Consider the following 17088-nt stretch of genomic DNA (forward strand, 5'->3'; position numbering starts at 1 on the left):
CAAATGTATATTGCATCTTTGGATCGATAACATTCGTATCAATCAAATGGATATTGCATCTATTGATCTATGTAATTCGTATCTATCAAATGTATATTGCATCTATTGATCTATGTAATTCGTATCTATCAAATGTATATTGCATCTATTGATCTATGTAATTTGTATCGATCATATGTATATTGCATCGATTGAGCTATGTATCTATCTATCAAATCTATCTCGTGGTTGTGCAAATGGACTGTTTGCGGTTGTTTGTGGTGCGTTACACTTGGAGTTTGCTCTGTCACTGTGAAGCGGCCGTTACCCTTACACTACCTGATAGATACATCATAACTGATGTTTTAAAGCACGTTATTGCAAACAATTTGGGAATGTTAGGTGATTTAGGCCCTTTATGGGTTAAAAGCAGACTCTGCATCAACTATGTAATTTTCCATGGGAGTTTTGCCAGGGATCCCCCTCCAGCATGCCACAGTCCCGGTGTTAGTCCCATTGAAACAACTTTTCCATCACTATTGTGGCCAGAAAGAGTCCTTGTAGGTTTTAAAGTTTGCCTGCCTATTGAAGTCAATGGCGGTTTCGCAACATCACTAATTATCACTGCACTATGATGAGCAAGTACTAAATTATCTATCAAACTTTATCAAAACTTATGATAATGTGGAGAGAGGGAACAGAAACTGTACATGTGAATCTAAACAACTAAGCAGCTGTAAAAAATATCAACCACCCTGGCAAAATTAGCTTGTTGCCAAGGCAACCAAATATATACAAGCATATAATGCTATTTTTGTCAGCTAACCAAATAACTTAAATTAAATTGAAAAGCCAGGCTAGCATAAGGACATACAGTATACGCTGACCATATTGTAATATATACTATGGTTATTGGGGAATGATATCATGGCTCTCATAGGTTCCAAAAAGATTAGGGGATATGGAGACAAACCCCAAATCAATATCCATTTAAAGTAAAAAATAAATTAAAAAATAAAAATCTACACATGCAACCTAGTGCATGTACATATATGTATATATGTACAAGACTTCAAGAAAAAAATAGAAAAAAAATTATATATATCTCCTTTTTTAATTTTTTTTTTTTTTTTAAGTACACAACCCAATCTGATGCCAGATCATTTGCTGGAGAGGTGTGAAAGGGAATCTCAGAGATGGGTGGTCCAGCAGCAGAGGGGGGAGGAGTGGGATGGCCCTACAATAAAGAAAAAAAAGATAAATGGACAGGGAGGGATGTAGGCTACACTTCAGAAAAAGGGCGGGGGGGGGGGGTTCCCTAACGATTTTGAGGGGGGAGGTGGGGGGACCACTACATTACAGAAAAAAAGGGTTGCTGCTAGTTAGAGGGAGAAGGGTTAGAGAGCTGTTTGGGAGGGATCAGGGAGGTTGGAGGGTAAGAGGGAATTCCACATTGCAGCAAATAGGAATACAATTAATTAAAAAATTGCTTTAAATCTTTTATATTGGCAGACTGTCTGCGAGTACCTAAGATGAATGTGACCAGTGGGGCGGTGAGGGAGAAATTAGAGCTGTTTGGGAGGGATCAGGTGGTGGGAATTGTCAGGTGGGATGGTAATCTGTACACTGAAGCTACAATTAACCTTACAAGCTACCAGATTAACCCCTTCACTGGCAGGAATAATAGAAGTGTAGTGGGCAGCTGCAATTAGAGGCCTTCTTATTACCAAAAAGCAATGGCAAAGCCATTTATGTCTGCTATTTCTGAACGAAGGAGTTCCCAGAGAAGCTTTTACAATCATTTGTGCCTTTATGTAATTAATTTCAGTGAGAAACGCAAAGTTTGTGAAAAAGTTAACAATTTTTTTTTTATATGATCGCATTTGGCGGCATGAAATATACTAAAATGGGCTTAGATCAATACCTTGGGTTGTCTAATTAAAGGGATACTGAACCCAATTTTTTTTCTTTCACAATTCACATAGAGCATGCAATTTTAAGCAACTCTCTAATTTATTCCGGTTATCAATTTTTCTTCTCTTGGTATCTTTATTTGAAAAAGCAGGAATGTAAGCTTACAAGCTGGCCCATCTATGGTTCAGCACCTGGGTAGAGCTTGCTGATTGGTGGCTAAATGTAGCCACTAATCGGCAAGCACTATCCCGGGTGCTGAACCCAAAATGGGCCGGCTTATATGTTTACATTGATAGCCACATTAATGATTTTTACAGATGTTAGCCGTTTTGGTAAAAATGTGTGTTATTAAAATAATTGGCAACTACCAAATCTTATAATTATATTCTAATTTTTAATGTCCAAGGTATTGATCTAGGCCAATTCTGGTGTATTTCATGCCTCGATTTTGCCGCCAAACGCAATCATATTAAAAAAAAAAAAAAAAAAAGTTAACTTTTTTTCACAAACTTTAGGTTTCTCACTGAAATTATTTACATACAGCTTGTGCAGTCATATAAAAAATTATTGTAAAAGCTTTTCTGAGATCCCCTTTGTTCAGAAATAGAAGACACGCATGACTTTGCCATTGCTTTTTGGTAATTTAGAAGGCCACTAATTGCAGCTGCACTTCACACTTCTGATCTTCCCGGCAGAGAAAGGGTTAATCATGTAGCTGGTAAGGTTAAATTTAGCTGTAGTGAAGAGATTACCCCCCCCCCCGCCTTAGTGGTCAGGAATCCAGATAATAACATAGGTACAAGCAACAGGAGCTTGGAAACTGGAGAAACTCACAACACAGTCCAAGCAATTTGTTAGTGAGCTGCAGAGTTTTATAGGGGAAGACCTCACCTCTGGGAAGGGCCCAGTAGGATGAGAGCCAATACAAAGTATAGGTCTTGTGTAAGTGAATGCAGCTGTAGATTTACTGGGTTTTGCCATCTTGCAGTACCTCACTTTTACCACATAGATTGGTGGTGCTCACGTTCCTGTCAGTATACTGTTGTGCAGTAGGCCTCAAGCCTGGGGACTAGATTAATGAGAGAATTGGGCAGGGATGTAGCAGATGAAAAAGAGGTAGGCGAGGATGACAGGAGAGAAACGTCAGAGTGGCTAGCACACTTGCCGAACAGACCAAGGATGGACAAGATGTAGATCTGACAGAAGGCACAACAGATTGAACCAATCCCTGCTCAGTTCCGGCAGCAACAGACATTTGTCAGCAATACTAGTGTACACTGTCCCTTTAAGTGGACGAATCTCACTAGGCCTTTTTTCAGTTAATCCTCCAATCAGTATCATAATTCTTGTACCTATGACCCTTAGCTGGGAGAATCAGATTATTCATGGACAGGCATTTATCGACTATTTAGTGACCACCAGAATATTATTAGTCATTCTCGGGCCAAACAACATTCTATGCCCATTGAGACTTCAGACTCCATCCTTCGTTACAACTTTAGATGAAAATGCTATGGCTGTTGGGTGTTGTTAATTTTCAGACACCAAACATTTACTATTTTTTGGTGGGGGGAACAAAGTAACGCTAAAAAGCTTCTGGTGACTTTTACTTCTAACTTGCCATCACCAGCAGAGCACTGGTCTTTCCAGAATTATATCCTGCTGCTCTGTTGTCCTGATGTTCCTTTATCACTGTCACACATATGCATAATGCTAGTGCTAAAATGACAGGTGTAGTGGTGCCAAAGTGGAGCTTGTCCTGTTTTTGTTTCAAGTTATTGACCTTACCACCCCTGCCTAAAAGTATGTTTACCATTATTTAGTTTCAGTTGAATGCATCAGGATCCAATCATATAAATTCTGTCCTTCAAGTCATAGCAGATGGAATTGTACAAACATTTATTAGAATATAGGACACATTAGAATCCATTGCAGTAGTGTTTAAATGTACTTATACATCTTAATCGACCAAAACCAGTCCAGGTACTAATATTCAAATTCTTGACCTATTTATATAAACGCCTACAGTATACATATATTTACAGATTTTATCTAGCTTTTATTTTCTAATGAAGTTTAGCATGTTATATTCTAGTGGTTTGAAATGGCTTAAAAAAGAATCCAAAACTTTTTTTTTTAAAAACTTCAGTTTTTTTTTTTTTGCCTAGTGCTTGTGATAGTTTTAGAAATGGAACCTAAATTAGACCTGCATCATTTTATGACTTCATTAATGCTGAGGGGATCCAAAGACCGAAAATAACTATAAGAGTCTCTATTTTCTATTAACTATGTCAAGAACAAATGATACATTATACAGAAATTCTGACTATGTGAGCAAGCATACAAATCTCACTTAAATTAGATGCAGTGCTACTTTGTGACAGATGTCTTAATTTCTGCTACTATAGATGTGTGAAGAAACAGCCAAAGTAACTAACATATCAAGTGCTGTTGTTTTTAATAAGGATGTCTGATAGTTTCTCATTTCTGTATGTCCAGTAGATCTTAGGCTGTCCCTTTAGTCTAATTTGAATAGGATGAGTTATGTGTGCAGAATTACAATTAGGACTTCATAACCCTACAGACTACCAAAGATTTCTGTAGTGGATAAAGCTGTGTTTTTTTTTAAGTGTTTTTCTTTTAAATCAATGTTATATTTCTCCTACATTTCTTTGTCTTAAAGTAAATATGAAAAACCATTTTATTTGCACATCCATAGTTTATCAACAAACCAGCTTTAGATAACTTCATTTATTTTAAAGTATTTAATAAAATACAAATATCAAATTCATAATGTAGAGGGGTAATTTCAGAAATTGAAGTAAAGTGCTGAAGAAAATATGTATTTTAACTCTTTCTCTGCAAAGCTTGTACTTTTAAACATCGGTTTAAAAAAAAAAACCTGCAAAGAGCCACCATACATAAAATAATTAGCATTTTTGTATACTTTTCTATAACTTACAAATAACCAACATGAAGTCATTATTTATTGAACATTTTAATCAAACACTTCATAGTTCTTCATTTAGCATCCATTTACCTTCCCAAAATGCCAACGTTTAGTACGCTAATCTAATGTTTTTCAATAAACTTAACTGAAAATAAGAAAATTGAATGTGTTCATTTTGTATATCTTGAACCATCTGGCACTTTAAAAAGAAAATAAGTAGGAATAAAATATCCGGCCATGCAACTATTAGATACATTTTAAAACTACAGGAAGTCTTAATTTCAGAGAGAGGCTACATAAATGGCCATTATAGCAGAAAAATTAGCTTGTTAGAGCATGCAATTTTAGCACAAATGACTCTGCAACTCTGTGTTAAACACATAGTTTAAGTACCGCTTGAGTGCTGCAATGAATTGCTGGTCCATATACTGTATACCTATAACCATAGTTTCTTTCATGTAATTAGCAAGAGTCCATGAGCTAGTGACGTATGGGATATACATTCCTACCAGGAGGGGCAAAGTTTCCCAAACCTCAAAATGCCTATAAATACACCCCTCACCACACCCACAATTCAGTTTTACAAACTTTGCCTCCGATGGAGGTGGTGAAGTAAGTTTGTGCTAGATTCTACGTTGATATGCGCTCCGCAGCAAGTTGGAGCCCGGTTTTCCTCTCAGCGTGCAGTGAATGTCAGAGGGATGTGAGGAGAGTATTGCCTATTTGAATGCAGTGATCTCCTTCTACGGGGTCTATTTCATAGGTTCTCTGTTATCGGTCGTAGAGATTCATCTCTTACCTCCCTTTTCAGATCGACGATATACTCTTATATATACCATTACCTCTGCTGATTCTCGTTTCAGTACTGGTTTGGCTTTCTACAAACATGTAGATGAGTGTCCTGGGGTAAGTAAATCTTATTTTCTGTGACACTCTAAGCTATGGTTGGGCACTTTGTTTATAAAGTTCTAAATATATGTATTCAAACATTTATTTGCCTTGACTCAGAATGTTCAACTTTCCTTATTTTCAGACAGTCAGTTTCATATTTGGGATAATGCATTTGATTTATTCATTTTTTCTTACCTTCAAAAATTTGACTCTTTTTCCCTGTGGGCTGTTAGGCTCGCGGGGGCTGAAAATGCTTAATTTTATTGCGTCATTCTTGGCGCTGACTTTTTTGGCGCAAAAAATTCGTTTCCGTTTCCGGCGTCATACGTGTCGCCGGAAGTTGCGTCATTTTTTGACGTTATTTTGCGCCAAAAATGTCGGAGTTCCGGATGTGGCGTCATTTTGGCGCCAAAAAGCATTTAGGCGGCAAATAATGTGGGCGTCTTATTGGCGCGAAAAATATGGGCGTCGTTTTTGTCTCCACATTATTTAAGTCTCATTTTTCATTGCTTCTGGTTGCTAGAAGCTTGTTCTTTGGCATTTTTTCCCATTCCTGAAACTGTCATTTAAGGAATTTGATCAATTTTGCTTTATATATATATGTTGTTTTTTCTCTTACATATTGCAAGATGTCTCACGTTGCATCTGAGTCAGAAGATACTACAGGAAAATCGCTGTCTAGTGCTGGATCTACCAAAGCTAAGTGTATCTGCTGTAAACTTTTGGTAGCTATTCCTCCAGCTGTTGTTTGTATTGATTGTCATGACAAACTTGTTAAAGCAGATAATATTTCCTTTAGTAAAGTACCATTGCCTGTTGCAGTTCCTTCCAGGGCCGGCGCTTGCATATAGGCAAGTTAGGCATTGGCCTTAGGGCGCCACAGTATTGGGGCGCAAACTGCCGGTGACAAGCAGCAACTTTTTTTTTTAACATTTGCGGTCCACTCCGCCCCCAGTCCAGACAACATTGCATTTTCTTTAGGCGAATTGGGGTGCCGTGCTAATACTGCCATGCTAATACATACGTAGCTTACATTTTTTAAAATATTGTATCAAATTCAAATGTTTCCCGCGCGCACAGGCTGCATCATCTGTTCAGTGCGCGTGGGCTTCTGTAGGGAAAGGACGGGGGTGGAGCTGCTGGAGCAGCTATGCATGCAGGAGCTGGGCTGTCCTGGCTGAAACGGATTTGCAAATCGCTCAGTTCTTCTGAATTGGCAGCAGCAGACGGTCAACTCACAGGTAAAGCAAAGCCTGTACTAAAGCAGTTTCTATAGAAAAAACAAAGCCTGCCCTTTAAAAGCAATTGTTTATTTAAGCAAACAGCTCAGAAACTGCACCACGGAAAATAGATCAGACAGTTAAATACAAGTTTACTTTTACTCCACTGTCTGAGCTATTTTCCATGCTGCATGTTCTGAACCGTTTGCTTAAATAAACACTTACTTTTAATGATTTGTGGGAGTATCTGCTTAATGCAGTCCAAGCTCCGTGAAGAGTCAGAGAGATACCGTGCTGTGTTAAACATCATAAGCCAGGAAGCTGTTCCTGCAGAGGGGGGTCACAATTTAACTGGGAAATCAGACACAAGCCCCTCACAGTAAGCAGAGGGTAGGCAAACAGGAGAGGGGGGATGGGTAGGGAGAGAGTTTTGCTCGGCTGTGTCTGTTCACTGAACTGAAGTGTTTGCTAGTTTAGCTCAACTTGGGGATAGAATATGTGATTTCAATAAGAGTGACAATCATGACACTTATGCTGCTGTAAACATGTGTGTGTGTGTGTATGTTTGTGTAAATGTGTGTGTATGTATGTGTAAATGTATGTCTAAATATGTGTGTATGTGTAAATGTATGTGTAAATATGTGTGTGTATGTATATGTAAATATGTGTGTGTGTATGTTTGTGTAAATGTGTGTATGTATGTGTAAATGTATGTCTTAATATGTGTGTGTGTGTAAATGTATGTGTAAATGTGTGTATGTGTATGTATGTGTAAGTGTATGTGTATGTATGTGTAAGTGTATGTGTATGTATGTGTAAGTGTATGTGTATGTATGTGTAAGTGTATGTGTATGTATGTGTAAATGTGTGTGTATGTATGTGTAAATGTGTGTGTATGTATGTGTAAATGTGTGTGTGTATGTATGTGTAAATGTGTGTGTGTATGTATGTGTAAATGTGTGTGTGTATGTATGTGTAAATGTGTGTATGTGTAAGTGTGTGTATGTATGTGTAAATGTGTGTGTATGTATGTGTAAATGTGTGTGCATGTATGTGTAAATATGTGTGTGTGAAAATATGTATGCATGTGTAAAATTGTATGTATGTATGTGAAATATCTACTACACATTACTAGAACATTTTGTTAAGTAGCAGGGTATATCATTTTTTTTTTTTTTTGTGTGTGTGTGTGGGGGGGGGGGGGCGGCAAAATGTGTCTTTGCCTGTGTAGCCAAAAATCCTAGCACCGGCCCTGGTTCCTTCAACATCTAAGGTGCAGAATGTTCCTGATAACATAAGAGATTTTGTTTCTGAATCCATAAAGAAGGCTATGTCTGTTATTTCTCCTTCTAGTAAACGTAAAAAATCTTTTAAAACTTCTCTCCCTACAGATGATTTTTTAAATGAACATCATTCTGATGACTCTTCTGGTTCAGAGGATTCTGTCTCAGAGGTTGATGCTGATAAATCTTCATATTTATTTAAAATGGAATTTATTCGTTCTTTACTTAAAGAAGTACTATTTGCTTTAGAAATAGAGGATTCTGGTCCTCTTGATACCAATTCTAAACGTTTGGATAAGGTATTTAAAGCTCCTGTGGTTATTCCAGAAGTTTTTCCTGTTCCTAATGCTATTTCTGCAGTAATTTCCAAAGAATGGGATAAATTGGGTAATTCATTTACTCCTTCTAAACATTTTAAGCGATTATATCCTGTGCCGTCTGACAGATTAGAATTTTGGGACAAAATCCCTAAAGTTGATGGGGCTATTTCTACCCTTGCTAAACGTACTACTATTCCTACGTCAGATGGTACTTCGTTTAAGGATCCTTTAGATAGGAAAATTGAATCCTTTCTAAGAAAAGCTTATCTGTGTTCAGGTAATCTTCTTAGACCTGCTATATCTTTGGCTGATGTTGCTGCAGCTTCAACTTTCTGGTTGGAAACTTTAGCGCAACAAGTAACACATCATGATTCTCATGATATTATTATTCTTCTACAGCATGCTAATAATTTTATCTGTGATGCCATTTTTGATATTATCAGAGTTGATGTCAGGTTTATGTCTCTAGCTATTTTAGCTAGAAGAGCTTTATGGCTTAAAACTTGGAATGCTGATATGGCTTCTAAATCAACTTTACTTAACTTTTCTTTCCAGGGTAACAAATTATTTGGTTCACAGTTGGATTCCATTATTTCAACTGTTACTGGTGGGAAAGGAACTTTTTTACCACAGGATAAAAAATCTAAAGGTAAAAGCAGGGCTAATAATCGTTTTCGTTCCTTTCGTTTCAACAAAGAACAAAAGCCTAATCCTTCATCCTCAGGAGCAGTTTCAGTTTGGAAACCATCTCCAGTCTGGAATAAATCCAAGCCAGCTAGAAAGGCAAAGCCTGCTTCTAAGTCCACATGAAGGTGCGGCCCTCATTCCAGCTCAGCTGGTAGGGGGCAGGTTACGTTTTTTCAAGGAAATTTGGATCAATTCTGTTCACAATCTTTGGATTCAGAGCATTGTTTCAGAAGGGTACAGAATTGGTTTCAAGATGAGACCTCCTGCAAAGAGATTTTTTCTTTCCCGTGTCCCAGTAAATCCAGTAAAAGCTCAAGCATTTCTGAAATGTGTTTCAGATCTAGAGTTGACTGGAGTAATTTATGCCAGTTCCAGTTCTGAAACAGGGGATGGGGTTTTATTCAAATCTCTTCATTGTACCAAAGAAGGAGAATTCCTTCAGACCAGTTTTGGATCTAAAAATATTGAATCGTTACGTAAGAATACCAACGTTCAAGATGGTAACTGTAAGGACTATCTTGCCTTTTGTTCAGCAAGGGAATTATATGTCCACAATAGATTTACAGGATGCATATCTGCATATTCCGATTCATCCAGATCATTATCAGTTCCTGAGATTCTCTTTTCTGGACAAGCATTACCAGTTTGTGGCTCTGCCGTTTGGCCTAGCTACAGCTCCAAGAATTTTTACAAAGGTTCTCGGTGCCCTTCTGTCTGTAATCAGAGAACAGGGTATTGTGGTATTTCCTTATTTGGACGATATCTTGGTACTTGCTCAGTCTTTACATTTAGCAGAATCTCATACGAATCGACTTGTGTTGTTTCTTCAAGATCATGGTTGGAGGATCAATTTACCAAAAAGTTCATTGATTCCTCAGACAAAGGTAACCTTTCTGGGTTTCCAGATGGATTCAGTGTCCATGACTCTGTCTTTAACAGACAAGAGACGTCTAAAATTGATTGCAGCTTGTCGAAACCTTCAGTCACAATCATTCCCTTCGGTAGCCTTATGCATGGAAATTCTAGGTCTTATGACTGCTGCATCGGACGCGATCCCCTTTGCTCGTTTTCACATGCGACCTCTTCAGCTCTGTATGCTGAAGCAATGGTGCAAGGATTACACGAAGATATCTCAATTAATATCTTTAAAACCGATTGTTTGACACTCTCTAACATGGTGGACAGATCACCATCGTTTAATTCAGGGGGCTTCTTTTGTGCTTCCGACCTGGACTGTAATTTCAACAGATGCAAGTCTCACAGGTTGGGGAGCTGTGTGGGGATCTCTGACGGCACAAGGAGTTTGGGAATCTCAGGAGGTGAGATTACCGATCAATATTTTGGAACTCCGTGCAGTTTTCAGAGCTCTTCAGTTTTGGCCTCTTCTGAAGAGAGAATCGTTCTTTTGTTTTCAGACAGACAATGTCACAACTGTGGCATACATCAATCATCAAGGAGGGACTCACAGTCCTCTGGCTATGAAAGAAGTATCTCGAATTTTGGTTTGGGCGGAATCCAGCTCCTGTCTAATCTCTGCGGTTCATATCCCAGGTATAGACAATTGGGAAGCGGATTATCTCAGTCGCCAAACGTTGCATCCGGGCGAATGGTCTCTTCACCCAGAGGTATTTCTTCAGATTGTTCAAATGTGGGAACTTCCAGAAATAGATCTGATGGCGTCCCATCTAAACAAGAAACTTCCCAGGTATCTGTCCAGATCCCGGGATCCTCAGGCGGAGGCAGTGGATGCATTATCACTTCCTTGGAAGTATCATCCTGCCTATATCTTTCCGCCTCTAGTTCTTCTTCCAAGAGTAATCTCCAAGATTCTGAAGGAATGCTCGTTTGTTCTGCTGGTAGCTCCGGCATGGCCTCACAGGTTTTGGTATGCGGATCTTGTCCGGGTGGCCTCTTGCCAACCGTGGACTCTTCCGTTAAGACCAGACCTTCTGTCACAAGGTCCTTTTTTCCATCAGGATCTGAAATCCTTAAATTTAAAGGTATGGAGATTGAACGCTTGATTCTTGGTCAAAGAGGTTTCTCTGACTCTGTGATTAATACTATGTTACAGGCTCGTAAATCTGTATCTCGAGAGATATATTATAGAGTCTGGAAGACTTATATTTCTTGGTGTCTTTCTCATCATTTTTCTTGGCATTCTTTTAGAATACCGAGAATTTTACAGTTTCTTCAGGATGGTTTAGATAAGGGTTTGTCCGCAAGTTCTTTGAAAGGACAAATCTCTGCTCTTTCTGTTCTTTTTCACAGAAAGATTGCTATTCTTCCTGATATTCATTGTTTTGTACAAGCTTTGGTTCGTATAAAACCTGTTATTAAGTCAATTTCTCCTCCTTGGAGTTTGAATTTGGTTCTGGGAGCTCTTCAAGCTCCTCCGTTTGAACCTATGCATTCATTGGACATTAAATTACTTTCTTGGAAAGTTTTGTTCCTTTTTGGCCATCTCTTCTGCCAGAAGAGTTTCTGAATTATCTGCTCTTTCTTGTGAGTCTCCTTTTCTGATTTTTCATCAGGATAAGGCGGTGTTGCGAACTTCTTTTGAATTTTTACCTAAAGTTGTGAATTCCAACAACATTAGTGGAGAAATTGTGGTTCCTTCATTATGTCCTAATCCTAAGAATTCTAAGGAGAAATCGTTGCATTCTTTGGATGTTGTTAGAGCTTTGAAATATTATGTTGAAGCTACGAAATCTTTCCGTAAGACTTCTAGTTTATTTGTTATCTTTTCCGGTTCTAGAAAAGGCCAGAAAGCTTCTGCCATTTCTTTGGCATCTTGGTTGAAATCTTTAATTCATCTTGCCTATGTTGAGTCGGGTAAAACTCCGCCTCAAAGAATTACAGCTCATTCTACTAGGTCAGTTTCTACTTCCTGGGCGTTTAGGAATGAAGCTTCGGTTGACCAGATTTGCAAAGCAGCAACTTGGTCCTCTTTGCATACTTTTACTAAATTCTACCATTTTGATGTATTTTCTTCTTCTGAAGCAGTTTTTGGTAGAAAAGTACTTCAGGCAGCGGTTTCAGTTTGAATCTTCTGCTTATATTTTTCATTAAACTTTATTTTTGGGTGTGGATTATTTTCAGCAGGAATTGGCTGTCTTTATTTTATCCCTCCCTCTCTAGTGACTCTTGTGTGGAAAGATCCACATCTTGGGTAGTCATTATCCCATACGTCACTAGCTCATGGACTCTTGCTAATTACATGAAAGAAAACATCATTTATGTAAGAACTTACCTGATAAATTCATTTCTTTCATATTAGCAAGAGTCCATGAGGCCCGCCCTTTTTTTTTTGTGGTGGTTATGATTTTTGTATAAAGCACAATTATTCCAATTCCTTATTTTATATGCTTTCGCACTTTTTTATCACCCCACTTCTTGGCTATTCGTTAAACTGAATTGTGGGTGTGGTGAGGGGTGTATTTATAGGCATTTTGAGGTTTTGGGAAACTTTGCCCCTCCTGGTAGGAATGTATATCCCATACGTCACTAGCTCATGGACTCTTGCTAATATGAAAGAAATGAATTTATCAGGTAAGTTCTTACATAAATTATGTTTTCTAGGAGACAGCGCCCAAGAGTGCTGAAATAAGGTGAATACGTCAGGATCTCCAAAAATGATAAAAGTAGCTTTATTAGATACAAAGTTTAAAAGTCCAGTACAGGGCACAGCATACACAGCCAACGCATTTTAGATACTTTTATCTTTTTTGGAGATCCTGACGTATTCACCTTATTTCCGCCCTCTTGGACGCTGTCTCCTGGAAACTTTGCAAATTGTTAATGAGGGTTTATGGGAGAACCCTGACAACGAGAGTGCAATGCGGACGCTGATTGGACACGACCGTTGCAGGAGGACAGTATGCCCATACTGAATTTAACGAATACTCACGAAATTAACGGAAAGAAGTCATTCAATTAGAGGCAGTGAACAGTTTGGGTACATGGTGATATGAGCGTTAAGTCATCCAAACTCATCTATACTGTGATTAACTCAGTGGCGTCACTAGGGTTGGTGTCACCCGGTGCGGTAAGTTATGGTGTCACCCCCCCCCCCAGAAAGCAGACACACACAAAAACACAGGCAAACACACATACAAAAACTCAGACACACTTAAAACATACACAGATGCACACACAAACACTCGGAAGCACACTCAGACACACACACAAAAACACACACACAAAAACACTGAGACACACACACACACACAAAAACTCAGACACACACTTAAAAATATGTAAACTGCACTGCATTAATTATAAAGCGCATGCCTAGAGCTGCTCCCTGGCTCAGCAGAGCATCAAATGAAAGATAAACAGAGGCGAGCACTCTAAAAATAAATCACTAAAGAAAAGTTTTAGGTGCAAACTATGAAAATTCTGCTCTCTGACTCTGTTCCAAGCCTGTCAGTGCACAGCCCCGGGCCGCGTGCCTACCGCTTCTTATGGCCAATCACCTCTGCACTCTGCCAACCCCCAGACCCCCGCCCGCCCTCCTACCTGTTCAGTGTGCACTTAGTGTACTGTAACCGTAATGGTCTGGTGGGCATCATACGTGGCTCCTTCATTTTAAAGACAGTGTCAAACAGTCATGCGGTCAGGTGCCAGGCATCCCCTCACGATTTCCCAGTTCCCGTTTAGAGAGACAGCACAGCAGTGAGTGACTCCACTGCTCCACATGTCACTGAGCAGTGAGCACAGATAGGCAGGCAGGTTTAGGCTAGCAGCGCAACTTTGCAAGCCCCACAGCATGCCCACAACATTCATAGCGAAATTGGGCAGGGGAGAAGCAAAGTACAAACAAGCAAAAGCAGCCGGGAAAACTATTTTTTGAAATTGCAGCACTGGCTCAAGGGGCAAAATTGTGTGTCTACATCTTCCCCAGTCCCACCAATGTTCACAAATGCCAGCCCCTCTAATAAAAAAAATCTATGCATCTCAACATTGTATTTTTTTGAATTTCAATAAAAATTAAAAAAAAAAAAAAAAAAAAAAAAAAATTTTTTTTTTTTTTTTTTTTTGGTGTCACCCCCTGGAGGGTGTCACCCGGGTGCGGCCCGCCCCCCCCCCGCCCCCCCCTAGTGACGCCACTGGATTAACTACTGGATACAATGTTACCATAGGAGGGTTTGTTTTATATCACAGGGCGAGTAAAATGGTTGTATACCTTTCTCGGTTCAATACAAACATACCTCGCACATGAACTTACCTACAGTACCGATATCACCTCTAGTTTGTGAAAAATTATCTATAACTATGTGTGTGCTTTTGGGGATTACTTTATAGCCACCTGCAAATTAACTTATTGATATCCTTTGTTGAAGAGTAGAAAGGGGACTCTGTAATTTTAAAAGTGGATCACTTTCTGAGTAGCAACAGATTCAGGGGTAGAGAATGTCCTCTGAAGAGCATATGAAAAATGGAAATGTATTAGTTCCTTACTTAAAGGGACAGTAAAGTAAAAATTAAACTTTAAGAGATTGGATAGAGCATGACATTTAAACAACTTGCCAATTTACTTTGGTTATTTATTTTGCTTGGTTCTCTTGGTATCCTTTGTTAAAGAGTAATCATAGGTGAGCTCAGGAGCATGCACGTATCTCTAGCCATCTTATAAATAATTACAAACACTGCTGCCATAAACTGCTAAACACATGCACGCTCCTGAGCTCCTGCCAGCCTACCTAGCTTTACTCTTCAACAAAGGATATCAGAAGAAAACACGTGATAATATAAGTGAATTGGAAAGTTGTTTTAATTCACATGCTCTATCTAAATCGTGAAAGTTTAATATAGACTTACCTATTTTATGATATATGGTGGTGACCATTTATTTCCTGTTTTGAAAGAATACAAAATCTCTAGAACTCCTAGCTTGAATACAGGTAGGTTTGTTCTAGTTACTTGTGCTGTAGCAGAAAACCTGTAAATAAAGAGGTAGTGTATTTTTTGCAGGTAAAGGCTGTTAAAACTGTTTACAATGATCTAAAATAAGAAAGGAAATACATGATTTTCAAGCACCAATTTCTTAATGGCAAACGCACACAATTTTGATCGTTGACAAGGACACATTTCCTTTGTGCTTTTAGTAAGCACAGAGACATCTATAAAATGTAATATATTTAAAATATATTATTTTAGATTTAATGCAGAGAAAAAAAAAAAACTTAATTAAATTTTAGCCTGTTGCTCACCTAATAATAAATATATATATATATATATATATATATATATATATATATATATATATATATATATATATATATATATATATATATATATATATATATATATATATATATATATATATATATATATATATTAGAGTTATAGATAGATACATAGTATCAGGGCTCATAATTTCCACTAGCCATTGGTAAGTGTTAACAGTGGCTAGTGAAAGTTATTGAATGAATATTAGGCTACCTGCTACAAATATTATCTAAAGGGATATTAAATATCCATGAAAGGGCAATGACATTTTCCTCTGGGGCTATAGGAACCCCATTAGTGGTTAGACTGTTACTTCTGAGAGGGTAAACAGGGGCAGAGAGAGATTGGAGAGGAAAAGTGAGAGTGGAGAAATATAAAGAAAGTGAGGAGAGAGAGTGAAAAGATATGGGGGGCGATTTATAAATGTTTGGCGGACATGATCTGCTGTAGCATCGCTGTCTACATTTAACATTGCACAAGCAGTTCTGGTGAAATGCTTGTGCAATGCTGCCCCCTGCAGATTTGCAGCCAATCTGTGTCAATCGACCCGATCGTATGAGATTGGACCGATTGCTGTTCGCAGCCTCAGAAGTGGCGGATGAGTTAAGGAGCAGGGGTCTTAAGACTGCTGCTTCTTAACTCCTGTTTCCAGCAAGCCTGAAGGCTCGTGTGGAAACAGAGGTATTTGGCACCATTCGGGCCATGATAAATCTGCCCCATGGCCTGAGATAGAAGGGAGGGGGTAAAAAGAGATTGGAGAGGGGAGGCAGTGAAGAAAGATAGATGAGGTGATAATTATAAAACATTTTTTTCAGGTCTGCTATGACCACACATTAATGTCAACAATATCTGTTTAATAACATTTTTCTGACCAGCTGTTGTCTTCCCCAGAACCATAGTTGATGTTGCTAACTGTTATGCACTTATTTTTGTTAATTTAATACTGTATGTAGCATTATTTAATTTATGGTTTAAAACAAACAATATTAAAAAATGACTTCACAATAAGATGTTTCACATTGGCTAAACATATGCAAAGAGGGAGGTCGGTTGGTGGGTGTGGTATGGGTGGGATCAAAAGTGGCAAGTAACATTTTGGACTAAATGTTGAGCCCTGTAATAGTATAATATAGTAAACTAATGTTTTGGAAAAGTTTCTGAGCAATGTATTCCAAGAAAGAAACTTATGTCCAGTAGAACTTTTCTTTTTGTTTGTTGTGTCACATATTTGTAATGTTTGGGAGCTGATTTTTGACAGCTTATATTACATAGCTTTACTGATCATTGTAGCACTCACCAATAAAGTCTGGTCCCTTTCATAAGGGGCTGTACAGAAACCCAACTCCTGAAAACACATCCTTTTAGGTGAGTATAATAATTGTGAGCATCATTTGCATGTTGTAGGCGTTTGAATAAGATAAAATACTTTATATCTGTTTATATAAAGCAAAGGTTTTAGACTCACTTTCTGTGTAGTTGATTTATTTCTAAGATATGAGAATTTAGATAGAGAATCCCTTTATTACCCATTCCCCAGTTTTGCATAACCAACACATTTATGTTAATATATGTTTTACCTCTGTGATTACCTTGTATCTAAGCCTCTGCAGACT

General features: G+C 38.3%; 1 protein-coding gene across 4 annotated transcripts in view; it reads left to right on the top strand.

The window, feature by feature from the left end:
* The window catches only part of C2H4orf33 (chromosome 2 C4orf33 homolog), a 143386-nt gene that overhangs the window by 18497 nt on the left and 107801 nt on the right, over nucleotides 1-17088 (top strand). The window contains exon 1 of one of the 4 annotated variants that reach the window (XM_053703661.1): nucleotides 16816-16840. The exons of the other annotated variants lie outside the window; for them this stretch is intronic. The gene's annotated coding sequence lies outside the window, so the exon portion shown is untranslated. Of the gene's footprint in view, nucleotides 1-16815; nucleotides 16841-17088 lie in introns of those variants that run through there. 4 annotated transcript variants of the gene reach the window in all.

Source organism: Bombina bombina, chromosome 2, assembly GCF_027579735.1.
Source record: "Bombina bombina isolate aBomBom1 chromosome 2, aBomBom1.pri, whole genome shotgun sequence".
NCBI classification, from domain to species: Eukaryota; Metazoa; Chordata; class Amphibia; order Anura; family Bombinatoridae; genus Bombina; species Bombina bombina.